We start from the raw sequence: 15,246 nt of genomic DNA on the forward strand, positions 1-15,246 counted from the left end.
ACAGCAGGCAAATTGCTGGAGGGACTCAGCAGGTCAGGCAGCATCCGTGGAAAAGAATAAGCAGTCGATGTTTCAGACTGAGGCCCTTCATCGGGACTGGGAAGGAAGGGGGAAGCTGCCTGAATAAAAAAGGTGGTGCAGAGGGAAGGATAGCCAGAAGGTGGGTGGGAAAGGTAAAGGACTGGAGAGGAAGGAATGTGATAGGAGAGGACAGCTCTTTCATCTAAGTGACACTTTTGATTTCACTTTCTTACTTACTGCCCGTTAATCTGCTGGCATTTAGTGCAGCAGTGAAGGTCCTCCATCTCTGTCTGTCCTTGGCCACTCAGATCTTCATTGCTGTTTCTGTAACAGTTTTGTTTGACCAGTCAGTGTTGTTAAGCTGTGAGCTGAACACCTGAATACATGCAAATCTCCAAATGAGGACAAGGTTGTGGTTCCCTTGGAAGTTTTGTTTTCACAGTTTGCTCTATCAGACTGCCGAGATTTATTTCAAGCATCACTACACTGACAAACAGACAGTGCCTTGAGACTTTTATTTTAACCAGTGTACCTACCTGTGGCTTTTTATGCATTCTTGCCTTCACCGATAAGACCTCATGGGTGCCTTAATGCATACACAGACACAAGGATTTAATAGATGAGAAAATCTGATACCAGGAAAAGTGAGGGCAGACTAACTTCAGTCTGATTCGGTTACTGAAAGGTCAAGATTTATTCAAAACGCTAATAAATATCTGACCAGAAAATTCAAGGTAATATCAAATGACATCTATAAATTTTTTGACAACACAACTACTGTTGGCAGAATTTCCGATGGTGATGAGAAGGCGTACAGAAGCAAGATATATCAGCTAGTTGAGTGGTGTCACAGCAACAACCATGCACTCAACGTCAGTAAGACCAAAAAACTGATTGTGGATTTCAGAAAAGGTAAGACAAGGGAATACACTCCAGTCCTCATAGAGGGATCAGAATTAAGAAAGAGTGAGCAATTTCAAATTCCTGTTTGTCGACATATCAACACAGTTACAAAGAAGGCATGTCAGTGGCTATATTTCATTAGGAGTTTAAGATTTGGTATGTCATCAAAGACACTTGCAAATTTCTACAGATATACTGTGGAGAGCATTCTAACTGGCTGCATCACTGTCTGGTATCGGGGGTGGGGGGAACTACTGCACAGGGTTGAAATAAGCTGCAGAAAATTGTGAATCCATGGGTGCTAGCCCCCCCAGCATCCAGGACATCTTCAAGGAGCGATGCCTCAAAAAGGCGGCATCCATCATTAAGGATCCCCAGCACCCATATCAAGCCCTCTTCTCTTTGCTACCATCAGGGAGGGGGTACAGGAGCCTGAAGGCACACATGCAACAATTCAGAAACAATTCCCCTCTGCCATCAAGTTTCTGAATGGACATTAAACCCATGATCACTACCTCATTACTCTTTTTTCATTACTTATTGAATTTAACTTTATATATAGTTCTTCCTGTAATTTAGTTTTTATGATTCTGTATTGCAATGTACTGCTGCTGCATTAACAACAAATTTCACAACATATACCAGTGATATTAAACCTGATTCTGATCCTGAAATGGAATTGATTGGAATCCAACAGAAGAGATCTATTTATTAATTTTAAAGATCCAGTCAAAACATTTATCCTAATCCCCATGTTAGTGATATTGCAGATTCTGAAATGGAAACTGAAAATGCTGGAAAGACTATAGTTGAAATATCTAACAGGAACAGAGTTCCTTTTAGGTATCTTTTTCCTGAAATTTGAATGTATTTGAGTGGATTCAAATTTTAATGCAGAAAGCTCAACCTGAATCCAATCTACCTAGGACCCCTCCAGCACTTTTCAGTTTTTCTGTGACTTTCTTTCAAGTTCTGCCTGATTATCTCACCTCTCCAATCACTTCATATCATTACGTGGATGTAAATCTGACTACAGCCCCAGCACTTGAATCTCCAAAGTCCACTGTGTTCCCTCATGATCTAAGGCATGAAAATTTGGCATTCAAAGGCTGTAGCCTTTCTGGTGTTGTTCTATGTACGACCACACTCTGTTATTTATACACCTAGTGTTCACTTTATTACGTACAGATGTACACCTGCCCATTAGTGCAAATATCTAATCAACCAATCATGTTGTAGCAACTCAGTGCTTAAAAGCATGTAGACACGGTCAAGAGGTTCACTTGTTGTTCAGACCAAACATCAGAATGGGGGAAGAAATGTGATCTAAGTGACTGTGACTGTAGAATGATTGTTGGTGCCAGATGGGGTGGTTTGAGTATCTCGGAAACTGCTAATTTCCTGGGTTATCCATGCACAACAGTCTCCAGAGCAGGGATTCCCAATCTAGGGTCCACGGTCCCCTCAGTTAATACTAGTGGTCCATGACATAACAAAGATTGGGAACCCCTGCTGTAGAGTTTACAGAGAATGGAGCAAAAAACAAAACCGCATCCAATGAGCAGCAGTTTCATGGGTAAAAACGCCTCGTTAATGAGAGAGGTCAGAGGAGAGTGGCCAGACTGGTTCAAGCTGACAGGAAGGTGACAGTAACTCTAATAACCACGTGTTACCACAGTGGTGTTCTGAAGAGCATCTCTGAACGCACAACATGTTGAACCTTGAAGTGGATGGGCTACAGCAGCAGAAGACCATGAACACTCAGCAGCCAGGTTATTAGGTACAGGAGATATCTAATAATAGCAAGGCCACTGACTGTACGTTTACATGTACCAGGGATTTGTTCTGGTGTGTTATGGAAATATAATATAGTACCAAAATTGTACTGTATAATACTAGATACTACTTAGAGTAATTGTTGATGTATTGCGATGTACTGGTACTGCAAAACAACGAATTTCATGACAGATTTCACCTGATAATAAACCTAATTCTAATCAAATATCAGGGGATCTTACAGCAGGTGGCCCAGTGTCGTCTCAACCACCAGAGAGTTTCTGACTACTGAGCGTACATTGTGTTTTATAGGATTGCTTTTATATTTATAATCAATGTGTTTTATTATGCTGCTTTGGATCCAGAGTAGCAATAGTTTCATTCCCCTTTACACTTGCGCACTGGAGAGGTTTAATATTAACTTTAAAAAGGTTCAGGTCTTATTACTCTCTTGGAAGTCCTGCACTAATAAATATCAAGGTCAGAGTAATCAAAGCATGAGGTGCTATTATACGAGCTTCTGCATACTCAGCAGATGAAGTGGCTCAATCACAAACAAGAGAAAATCTGCAGATGCTGGAAATCCTAGCAACTCACACAAAACACTGGAGGAACTCAGCAGGCCAGGCAGCATCGATGGAAAAGAGTAAACAGTTGATGTTTTGGGCTGAGATAGGTGGTTCTTTCAGTAGAACAGATTTTTGATTCTATTTGGAATAAAGGATGTGCTGACTTTGCAGACAGTTCAAAGGACATTCATGAGAATGATATGTTATCATATGAGGAGCATTTGGGCCTGTACTCTCTGGAGTTTAGAAGAACGGGGTGTAATCTCATTGAACTCTGTCGAATGTTGGAAAGCCTAGACTGAGTGAATGTGGAGAGGATGGTTCCTATGGTGGGGTGAGTCAAAGACCACAGGACAGAGCCTCAGAGTAGAGGGCTGTCCGTTTTGAACAGAGATGAGGAGGAAGTTCTTTGGCCAGAAGGTGGTGAATCTGTGGAATTTGTTGCCACAAGCAGTTGTGGAAGCAGGTCATTGGGTGTATTTAAGGCACAGGTTGATAGGTTTTTGATTAGTCAAGGCAAGAAAGGTTATAGGGAGAAGGTAGGGGAATAGGGTAGAGAGGAAAAATGGATCAGCCATGATGAAATGGCAGAGCAGACTTGATGGGCTGAATGGCCCAATTCTGCTCCTATCTCTTATGGTCTTATGGAATTAGCTAATAGACCATTCATTTAGGATATATGGAGCTGAAGTAGTTTTAATGGGTTACATGGTCAGCTGTAAATCTTGCGTAGTGGCTAGCGAAATGCTTTTTAGGGCTAGTGACCAGGGTTCAATTCCCACTGTTGCCTGTAAAGAGTTTGTATGTTCTCCCTGTGACAACGTGAGTTTCCTCCTTGTTTCAGTGGCCAAGTCAGCCATGATCTTATTGAATGGTGGGGTAGGCTCGACCGGCTCAATGGCCTACTCCTGCTCGTATCTCTTATGTTCTTGTTTGTGCTCCGGTTTCCTTCCATGTTCCAAAGACATATTGATTAGTAAGAGTTAGTGAGTTGTGGGCATGTTTGTTTGTCTGTGGGGTTGATTGACAAGCCTGGAGGTTGGGTCACAAACGTTTCTTCACCAGTCGAGGTGACATCATCACTGTGCTCGCGTGCATGTTGGTCCGACATTGTTCTGATTACTTGGCTGCTAGTCTCCTCTGGGTCCCAGCCAACCAGATAGCTAAGAATGCTGAGCGTACTGAACGGGATAGAATTGATGAACCTATGTGTCTGCAATTTGGAGCCGAGGAATGAGCTGTGGACACCTGAGGAACCAGTGCTCACAAAGACCGATAACCAGGGATACAGGCCAGCCAAGGTCGCTCAGCTCTCCGGTTGACCGGGACCCAGCAGAGACTACAGGGCAGCATGACAGCCCCCAGCACATATTAAGACTGTGTTGGTCATTGATGCAAATGATGCATTTCACCGTACGTTTCAATGTACAATTGACAAATACAGCTAACCGTAACTTTAAAATTCAGGAGAAATGAGAAAAACAAAAATGGTGAGATTTTAGAACCTGCTACCTCAAGGGGAAGCCAACTAAGTACATGTGGGAGAAAGAAACGGGATCTCTTTATAATGTGGGGTAAGGGAGGTAGAGAACGTAAATAACATCATCGACCATTTTGGTCAAATGGTGCATTTTGTTGTGGGTCTGATACGTTATAAGTCATTCATTGAGTGGTTGATTTCTGTAAAGGCTTCTAGAGAATGTGCATCTCTTACTCCCTTAGGTGTCATAAGGGGTGACTGCAAGAGGTCTAGATCACAGTTGTCTAGTCACAATAATGTACCCGTGTAACTAAACTGCCTGTGAAGTAGAAACGGGAATACTACTTAAAGCAGAGGTTCCCAACCTGGGGTCCATGGACCTCTTGCTTAATGGCATTGGTTCATGGCATAAAAAAGATTGGCAATCCCTGATTTAAAGATTGAAAGATATTATAGCAACTGTTGAGCACATCTACATAGCGTGTTGTCACAGGAAATCAGCATCCATCATCAGGGACTGCCACCACCCAGGACATGGTCTCTTCTCATTGCTGCCATCAGGAAGAAGGTGCAGGAGCCTCAGGACTCACACCACCATGTTCAGGAACAGTTACTAACCCTCAACCATCAGGCTGTTGAACCAAAGGGGATAACTTCACTCAACTTCACTTGCCTCATCACTGAATTGTTCCCACAACCAATTGACTCCTTTTGAGGACTCTTCATCTCATTCTCATTATTTATTGCTTATTTATTTATATTATTGTTTCCCCTTCTTGTATTTGCATAGTTTGTTGTCCGCTGCACTCTGGTTGAATGCCCTAGTAGGGCAGTTTTTGATTGATTCTGATATGATTATTATTCTATAGATTTATTGAGTATGCGCACAAGAAAATAAATCACAGAGTTGTATAAGGGGACATATATTTACTTTGAAATTAAAATTTACTTTGATCTTTTTTGGAACTTTTTGTTGCTGGGGTTTAAAATGGAGCATTTAGGTAACTGAAGATCATTCATTACTGCTGCATCTTTGTGTTGACAGTGAAAGAAGCACAGCGTCAAATTGTATGAAATGATCATTCCAAGTTCAGTACAAATGCCGTACCTTGCATAATAATAATGAGGGAAAGCTGTGAATTGCAGCTCAGCAATTGCTCACTCTCAGCATTCAGAATCCAAAACATGTTTATTGATATTAGTCATGAAATTTGTTGTTTTAATCAGGATCAGAATTAGGTTTAATATCACTGGCATATGTTGTGAAATTTCTTGTTTTCTTGTTTTTCCGGCAGCAGTACAATGTAATACATAATAATAAAAATCCCAATTTCTGTCTTTTATATAGATATATATATCTATATAAAATAAGCAGTGCAAAAAAAGTTAATGAGGTAGTGTTCATGGGTTTAATGTCCATTCAGAAATCAGATGGCAGAGGGGAAGAAGCCATTCCTGAATCATTGAGGGTGTGTCTTCAGGATCCTCCTGTACCTCCTTCCTGTTGAATAGAGGGCATGGCCTGAGTCCTTAATGATGGATGCCACCTTTTTGAGGCACTGCTCCTTGAAGAAGTGCTATATGCTGGGGAGACTAGTACCCATGGTGGAGCTGACTGGGTTCACAATCATACCAGATGGTGATGCAGCTAGCTACTATGTTCTTACACAGCATAGCTGTAGAAATTTCTGAGGGTCTTTGCACACATACTAAATCTCCCCAAACTCCTAATGAAATATAGCTGCTGTCGTGCCTTCTTTGAAGCTGCATCAGTGTGTTGGGCTTGGGATAGATCCTCCAAGGATCCTCCAAGATCCCAGGAACTTGAAATTGCTCACTCTTTCCACCTCTGATCCCTCTGTGAGTTATAAATAAATAAACAGAAAGCTAACTAGATAGTTGGATAGATAGCTAGATCATAAATAAATTATAGATAGATTAATATCTATGGAATGTCAGAGAATGAGGAGAGATTTGATAGAGATCGAGGAAATGATGAGGAGTACTGTTAAGTTAAATGCAAGCAGGGTTTTTCCACTGAGGATGGGTGTGACTAGACATAGAGGTCATAGATTTAGGGTGAAAGGTGAAATATTTAAGGGAAGCCTCTTCACTTAGTTGGCGATGTGAGCTGCCATTGGAAGTGGTGAATGTTGGTCTGATTGCCACACTTAAGGCCATTTTAAGCTTAAGGAAAACCATAACAACTCACTTTGTTGTCAACCATACACAGAACATAAAGCACAGTAAAAAACCATCACATCATTACATTACCGTGTCAGACCAGCCTCTTCAACAGAACCGCAACTCAATGTCAGTGGCTGTGAATTATACATGTTCCACCCTTCACATTGCCCTGCACGATTGATATTGCACACAAACTTGCTCTAAGTACTTTTAAGATTTTCTGAGGCCTAATGGCAGACAAGGCATTATTAAATTTGGAGGACAGTAGGAGCACTGAAGTGGAGGGTAATGTTCTCCTAATGGGTTGTCTATTGGTGGGTCCTCAGGTGGCTGTCGAGGCCTGTCCAAGATCCACATGTTCTAGTGCAGTGTACGTGGTGGCTCTGGTTAGTGGTTGGCTCTTTTGGTTGTTCATTCTCTCCTTTTGCAGCTGCCACTTGTTCCTTGCAGCACAGTGGAGTTCATTCTTATGGAGTGCAGCTCCCTCTTGAACAGATTTTCTCCAGGTTCACCTATTGAGTGCAATGTCTTCCCAGTTTTTAGACGTAATGTTGAATTTCCTCAGCCAGATTTTGATGTTACTTTTACAGCGTTTCCTTTGCCCACCGAACTTGGAAGAAAATTCAGGGGTGATATCAGAAGTGGGTTTTTCTGGACAAAGAGTGTGGGTGCATGGCAGAGGTGTTGGTAAAGACCGATACGGTGGATAGCCACTGGATGGAAGAAAAATGGAGGGTCATGTGGAGGGATGGTTAGATTGATCTTGGAGTAGGTTAAAAGGTCAGTACAACATTGTGGGCTAAAAGACCTGTAATGTGCTGTTGTGTTCTATGTTCTATGTTGAATGAGGCCTAGCAGCAGAGCAGTGACCACATACTTAGTCCAGGATTGTGGGAAAAAGATTCATTTTGTTTGTCATGTAATTGTGTTTTCTCAATTATCTTGTCCACTAGTGGCAAAAAGCCTTCCCAAATGTTGAATGGGTCCAATTGAACTCCCAATTTGCTTGTTGTAGCTTACCAAGAAGCTGTAAAGTCAGTGCAGTTATGAATTCTTGGGCTAGGAGTCCTGTCCCTGTCACTATTCATCAATCGACCTTGACAAGTTTATATGGTGAGGGCAGTCCAGGAATACAAGAAGGCTACAGGGATGATATTTATTATGTATAAGTTCAGTAGTTTGTAGAGTGAGGGCAGTCCAGGATACAATGAGTCTACAGGGATGATATTTATTATGTATAAGTTCAGTAAAGTCCTGCAGGGCCCTGTAGGTCCAAGAATTGGTTCTACTCTGGTTGCCGATCAAAGAGGATTCCCACATATCCTTACTGATGATCTTATTGAACAAGAGAAGGGACAGTATCTGTTAGTCTGTTAACATGATCTTACTCATTGCTGTAGCTCTGCAGTCTACTTGAGAGGACCATTTGTATTCGATTCCAGATTCCGTACTATAAGTAGCTTCCACACCAGATGCTGGTGCTCTTCATAATGATAGACAGAATAATACTGAGACATCAGGCATCAGGTGAATCTGAGGTCAGAGTCATTGTTAAATAAATGCAATAGAACATGGAATATGGGACAGTGCACAGAGTACAGGCTTTTCAGCCCATGATGTTGTGCCAACCTTTTAACCTACCCCAGGATCAATCTAACACTTCTCTCCCACATAACCCTCCAATTTTTGTTCATCCATGGCCCATCTAAGAGTCTCTTAAATGTCCTAATGTATCTACCTCTGCCACCATCTGTGGCCACATGTTCCACACACCCACCACTCTCTGTGTAAAAAAAACTCCTTTAACATTGCTGCTGTTTTCCTCCAGTCACCTTGTATTCACCATTTACAGTACTGTGCCGAAGTTGTAGGCAAATACATACAGACCTAGGGTGGCTACGACTTTATGTGGGAGGTAAGTGTTAGATTGATCAATTTAACACTAGCCTAATCACTCAACAATTTACAATTAACCTTCTAACCTTTATGTCTTTGGATTGTGGGAGGAAACCAGAGCACTCAGAGGAAACCCACGCAGTCACAGGGAGAACATCTTCTTCTTCTTCTTCAGCTGTCTATCGATTTTCGATGTTGACTGAGGCCTGGGCAGGGTTGTATGGAAGACCTGCAGTTGCCTATGCTGCAGGTCTCCCCTCTCCACGCCACAAATGTTGTCCAAAGGAAGGGCATTAGGACCCTTACAGCTTGGCACCGGTGCCGTCGCAGAGCAAAGTGTGGTTAAGTGCCTTGGTCAAGGACACAACACGTTGCCTCAGCTGAGGCTTGAACTAGCGACCTTCAGATCACTAGACCGACGCCTCATCCACACACGGGAGAACATACAAACTTACAGACAGCGGCAGAAATTGAACCCCAGTCTCTGGTGCTGCAAAGTGTTGTGCTAACCACTATGCTACCATATTGTCCCTTTTGATAACATGGAGGATCATAGACACCCTCTGTAAATGCAGTTCAAATCTCACAGACCTTATTATGTTTTGTAACTTCAAGATATTAAACTAATTAAAAGGAAGTCCGAAATGCAGGTCTAACTTTGAGTTTAAGCGAGGTGCACATGCATCATGTGCAGGTGTGATGATGTGTGCAATTCATGTATTTATACACATAACCCATAACGAATTATTTAAATGAACAAGAATGGTTAATCAAACTCTATTTTTATATATACACACCACATACACATTATTATATATATATACACATACATATATAAAATCTTGTATGTGTATATAAGATTGCTCAAAAATTATTGTAATATTAAATACACAACATTATTGTTCAATATTCCTTGAATTTACTGCTCTTCATTTAATGGTACAACTCTTGTTTAATCATTGTTATCATAGACTGTACGGTAGTGTAGCAGTTGGCACAATCCCTTTCCAGCACCAGGGATCATTGATTGGGTTTCGATTCCTGCTGCTGTATGTAAGGGGTTTGTGTGTTCTCCCCGAAACCGGTGGGTTTGTCTGGGTGCTCATTCTAAGCTATTGCTCTTTTTATAAATATTTGTTCAGTAGTATAACATCCAAGCCTAAATTCAATGGAAGAATCCAGAACCTTGCCAAAATGCTAAACCTGACTCTCAAACAATCAATGGGAAGACCCATTTTGCCTCTGTCCAGGCCTTGATAGAGTGGATGTTTCCTATGCTAGGATCAGAGGGCACATCCATTTAGAACAGAGATGAGGAGGAATTTCTTTAGCCAGGGAGCAGTGAGTTTGTGGAGTTCATTGCCAAAGGCGGCTGCAGAAGCCAAGTCATTGGGTATATTTAATGCAGAGGTTGATAGGTTCTTGATTAGTCAGAACATGAAAGGATATGGGAGAAGGCATGAGATTGGGGCTGAGAGGGAAATGGACAAAATGGCAGAGTAGACCCAATGGTCCAAATGGCCTAATTCTGCTCTTATACCTTATTGTTATTTAGGTTTGGGGTTGTTCCTTACTTCACAGAGAAGTTATTTCATATCTTAAAACTGCATTTGAGCCATATCATAATCACAACAGTTAAGGTGAAACACAAGACAGGGAGAACATATTTTTGTAGTTTGCTTTATTAGGCATCAGAAGGTTGAAGGATTTTTTTTCATTGCAACAAGGTAAAACCATACAGATTTGAATAAAATTTTTACATTTAGACATTTCCAATGGCTGACTCATTCTCACATTTAACATGACTGTTATAAGCAAGCTGTAAGTCCATGGAGATGGATTTTATACCTGTTTCCTTTCACAGCTTCAGGCAATTCCTCTGCAAGAAAGTTCACTGTTGTTCTTCACACAAGCTATAAATTGCATCCTGCATTACAGTCTCTAAGGATTATTAGAAGTTCATAACTTTGTTCCTCACTTCCCTTTCCAGCACAATGACTCCTTGATGTTTTATACTTCTAAATATACTCTCTACACCCCCCCCCCTTGTTCATTATTTTTGGGTTGGTTTGCAATTTGTCTCCCCACTACATTAATTTAACTTTATATTATGTAGTAATAAGTTGATTAAAAATGCTGAAAATATGAAAACATTTTTTCTATCTCATGTTCTCAATATTAATATTCATTAGTATTTGTACAGTTAGTCTTCTTTTGCGAATTGGTTGTTTGTATGCCTTTGTTTGTGTGTAGTTTTTCATTGATTCCATTGTATTTCTTTGTACCTGCTGTGAATGGTTGTGGGAAAATGAATGTCCAGGTAGGATATGGTGACATGCATACTTTGATAATAAATTTACTTTGAACTTTGAAAGATGTTTTTCTTTAGACTGGGAAGATGAATGAAAAAGAAAATCCTGGTAAAATCTGGTAGTATTCAAAGAAGATTTTGCCAACAAAAAGACTAAAGAGGAGGGTCAATAAGGCAGGCTCAAGAGAACAGCATATATGGCTCCTTTACAGGCTCTGAATTTGTGATCAGGAATTTTGAGGTGCTATATACATTTTGACGTGTTTTCCGGAGGAATCGTAGCAGCAATACTTTACAATAGGCTATCCAGAGTACACCTAGGTTAATGAAGCAATGGTATTGCTTGGAGAACATCACACAGATGGCCTTCCTGTGAATTTCACTTCAACAGCAGAAAATAAGACTCCTAATAAGCCAATTAGATGCCCCTTCAGTCTGTCTCATATTCATGTAACTCCTCATTTCCCAATTCCCCTCGGGATCAATAAAGTATGTCTGTCTGTCTGTCTGCTTGGAACATTGTGATTGATAGTTTGTATTTAAGGTGATATATATTAAAATAGGGCAATTCTAAAATTAAGTTTTGAAATGACGCAAATCACTGACCCCATTCCGCGAGCCTGAGGATTGAGGGATGTCCGTTTAGAGCAGAGATGAGGGAAAATTTCTCTAGCCAAAGGGTGGTGAATCTGTGGAACGCTTTGCCACAGCCAGCTGTGCAGGCCAAGTCATTGGGTACATTGAAGGTGGAGGCTGATAGGTTCTTGGTTAATTAGGGCATTGAAGTTACGGGGAGAATGCAGAAGAATGGGATAATAAATCAGCCATAATGCAATGATGGAGCAGTCTCAATGGGTCAAATAGCCTAATACTGCTCCTGCCTTATGATCTCAATACAATTTCCATTCCATTCCTCATCCCACCTGCAATAGTCCAAAAGCAAACTTGTACTTCTGTAATATTACATACCGTTGCCATGCCAAACCCTGGAATTCATTTTCCCTTTGCCTCTCTGTGTTTGTTGTTCCTCTCTGCACTTTTTGGTACATTGGGTGGCAACCTTACCCTTTCTTTGGCATTTGTCTATTTTTTTTTTACGAGCCTGAGTTGCTACCTCAATGCTCAACCCAGCAGGGATGGAAAGTGTGCAAGGAGCCGGCTGGATTCGAAGCCGGGCCACTCACCTAGAAGTCTGGTGCAGATGCCACTACACCATCGGATGGCTATCTGTGTTTCTCCCCTTCCATTATGGGCTTTAAAACCAACTTAAAACAGATGGAGTCCCCGGCTGTGTCCTCAGATCCTGTGTGGACCAGCTGATGGAAGTATTCACAGACACCTTTAACCTTTTCCTACTCCTGTCTGTGTTTCCGACCCTCCTTATGAAGACCACTATTCTGTCAAAGCAGAATAAGGTAAGACACCCTGATAACGACCGCCCAGTGGGTTGGACATCCTCCATCATGAGGTCCTTCAAGAGGCTGGTCATGGCACAGGTCACCTTCAGCCTCCCAGACGACCTCGACCCACTGTTGAACACGTGAACACCATCTCCCTAGCTCTACTCTGATCTCTCGAATATCTCAATAACAAAGACACCCATGTGAGATTCATTTTTATCGACTATATCTCTGCCCTCAACACAACTCCAAACAAGGTCATCTCAAAACTCAGATCTAGGACTCTGTATCCTTCCTCTGCAAATGGATCCTTGACTTCTTGAGCAATAGACCATGATCAGTACAGATAGGCAGTAACACCTCCTCCACAACTATTCTCAACACCACTGCCCCACAGGAATGTATCTTCAGCCCCTTATTAACCATGCGCTCAAGACTGCATGGCTGGGTTCTGCTCTAAGTCTAGATACAAATTTGCAGGTGACACCACCATAGTTGGCATATCTCAAACCATGAAGAGACAGAGTACAGGAAGAAGATGGAAAGCCTAGTGGCATGATGTCAAGACAACACCGTTCCCATCAATATCCACAAAATAAATGAAGGAGCTGGTCAATGACTTCAGGAAACTGGATGCAGTGCACACCCCTGTTAGAATCAGTGGGCTGTGAGGTGCAGATGGTTGAGAGCTTTGAGTTCCTGGGTTTAAATATTGTGAATAATTTGTCCTGGACCAGCCATGTAGATGTTACAGCCAAGCAGGCACACCAGCATCCTCAAAAAGCTAAAGAAATGTGGCCTGTCCCCAGTGACTCTAACCATTTTTTACACATGCACGATGAAAAAACATTCCACCCAGATGCATCACAGCTTAAGATGGCTATTGCTATGTGCAAGACCACAAGAAATTGCAGAGAGTGCATTCAAGATGGCGGCACATATAGTTTTAGTGGCTTACAGCTCTCCAGTCCAATCAAACTTTGCAATCTTGTCTTGAACAATGCAATAAAGTTTTATTCTATTGTAGAGTTGTGAACACAGCCCAGTTCATCATGGAAACCAGACTCCTCTCCATTGACGCCGTCTGCACTTCCTGCTGCATCAGTAAAACAGACAAGGACCCCTCTCCTGCCAGTCCGAAGATAAAAAATGCCTGAAAGCACATACAAAAGCCTCTGCTTGGAGGCACATACTACCAGGTTGAAGGAAAGCTTTATCTTTCCAACCCGCCTGGCTCTGAGTCCCCTCCTCCTTCCCTTTCTCCTATGGTCCACTCTCCTCTCCTATCAGATTCCTTCCTCTCCAGCCCTTCATTTTTCTAACTTTCCTGCTTCACCTATCACCTTCTAGCTATCCTTCCCCCAACTTTTAATTTTTGATGTCTTTTCCCTTTCCTTTCCAGTCCTGATAAAGGCCCTCAGCCCAAAACATCGACTGTTTATTCCTCTCCATAGATGCTACCTGACCTGCTGAGTTCCTCCAGCATTTTGTGTGTGTGTGTGTTTCTTTGGATTTACAGCATCTGCAGACTTCCTCATGTTTAAGCTTTCTATCCTGCTGTTATCATACTCTTCAATGAACTCTGTATCCAGGAATAGAAAGAACTCTGAACTCCCATTCTACCTCACTGCGGCCCTTGAAATTCATCTGCCTACTAGGATTACACTTTCTCTGTAAAATTGTATTCTGCATTCTGTTTTCCTTTGTATGACTTTGATGTAGTCATGTATGAGGTGTTTGTCTGGATGGCACACAAACAGAAGTTTTCCCACTGTACGTCAGTACGTGTGACAGTAATAAACCAGCACCAGCTCTGTCTTCAGCCCCATGTTCTTCTTAAACTTGTCACCACTGCTGGGACATAGGGCGCTGACAGCAGCTTGCCAGATTCCTCTGTCCTGGGCCAGTCTTTCATGTCCAGGTGTAGCTCATCTATACATCTTCTAGGTGAAGATACTTCCTCTCCCAGGGACGAGAGCTTTAGAGCTGCTGTTGGCAATTCTGTAGCTCTGGGCTTTTATGGGATGCGTTTGTTAGCCCCATGCCCAACCCTCCTTTTTTTGCTGCTGGACTTCCAACCAGAGATCCACTGCGTTCTGCTGACCTTTTATCCTATCTATCTCCAAGAGGACCACAACTCTGTCAAGGGGTTTGGATGCTTGCCTGCCCCAAATGTCAGCTGAGTCAGGGCCTTGTGCTTTGGCTCTTGGTAGGGTCACCCATGCCAAACAGGTCAAAGGGTAGAGGCCAGACTGACACGTCCACCGATCCTCCAGGTTTGGGGGTTCAGCTCAGGAGTTTGACCCTCACTGGTCAAAATAAAAATTGTTATGGAACTAGCAATGAAAAATCCTTGGAGCTTCATGGCTGCCCTAAATACCAATGGCATAACAGGCAGTAACCACTACCAGCACTGTGACTTAGCTTTTAGTAATTTTTCCCTATTATTATCTCTTTGTGTGGCTCAACATTGACTTTCTGTTGATTCACAGTGACGTGTGACGCCCATTCATGTTGAAGCTGCTATGCAAATGGAAACTATCGAAGATCATTTGAGAGTCACGAGAGAATCTGCGGATGCAGGAAATCCTGAGCAACACACAAAAACACTGGAGGAGCCCAGCAGGTCAGGCAGCGTCTATGGAGGGGAATAAACAGTCAACGTTTCAGGCCGATGCTCTTCATCAGGACTGGAGAGGTAGG

General features: G+C 42.1%; 1 long non-coding RNA gene across 2 annotated transcripts in view; it reads left to right on the forward strand.

The window, feature by feature from the left end:
* Positions 1 to 15,246, forward strand: part of LOC132390833 (uncharacterized) — a 67,275-nt gene that overhangs the window by 12,219 nt on the left and 39,810 nt on the right. For both annotated transcript variants that reach the window (XR_009511022.1, XR_009511021.1), the window contains exon 2: positions 15,036 to 15,241. This is a non-coding gene — a long non-coding RNA (uncharacterized LOC132390833). The remainder of the gene's footprint in view (positions 1 to 15,035; positions 15,242 to 15,246) is intronic.

Source organism: Hypanus sabinus, chromosome 1 (assembly GCF_030144855.1).
Source record: "Hypanus sabinus isolate sHypSab1 chromosome 1, sHypSab1.hap1, whole genome shotgun sequence".
NCBI lineage: Eukaryota > Metazoa > Chordata > Chondrichthyes > Myliobatiformes > Dasyatidae > Hypanus > Hypanus sabinus.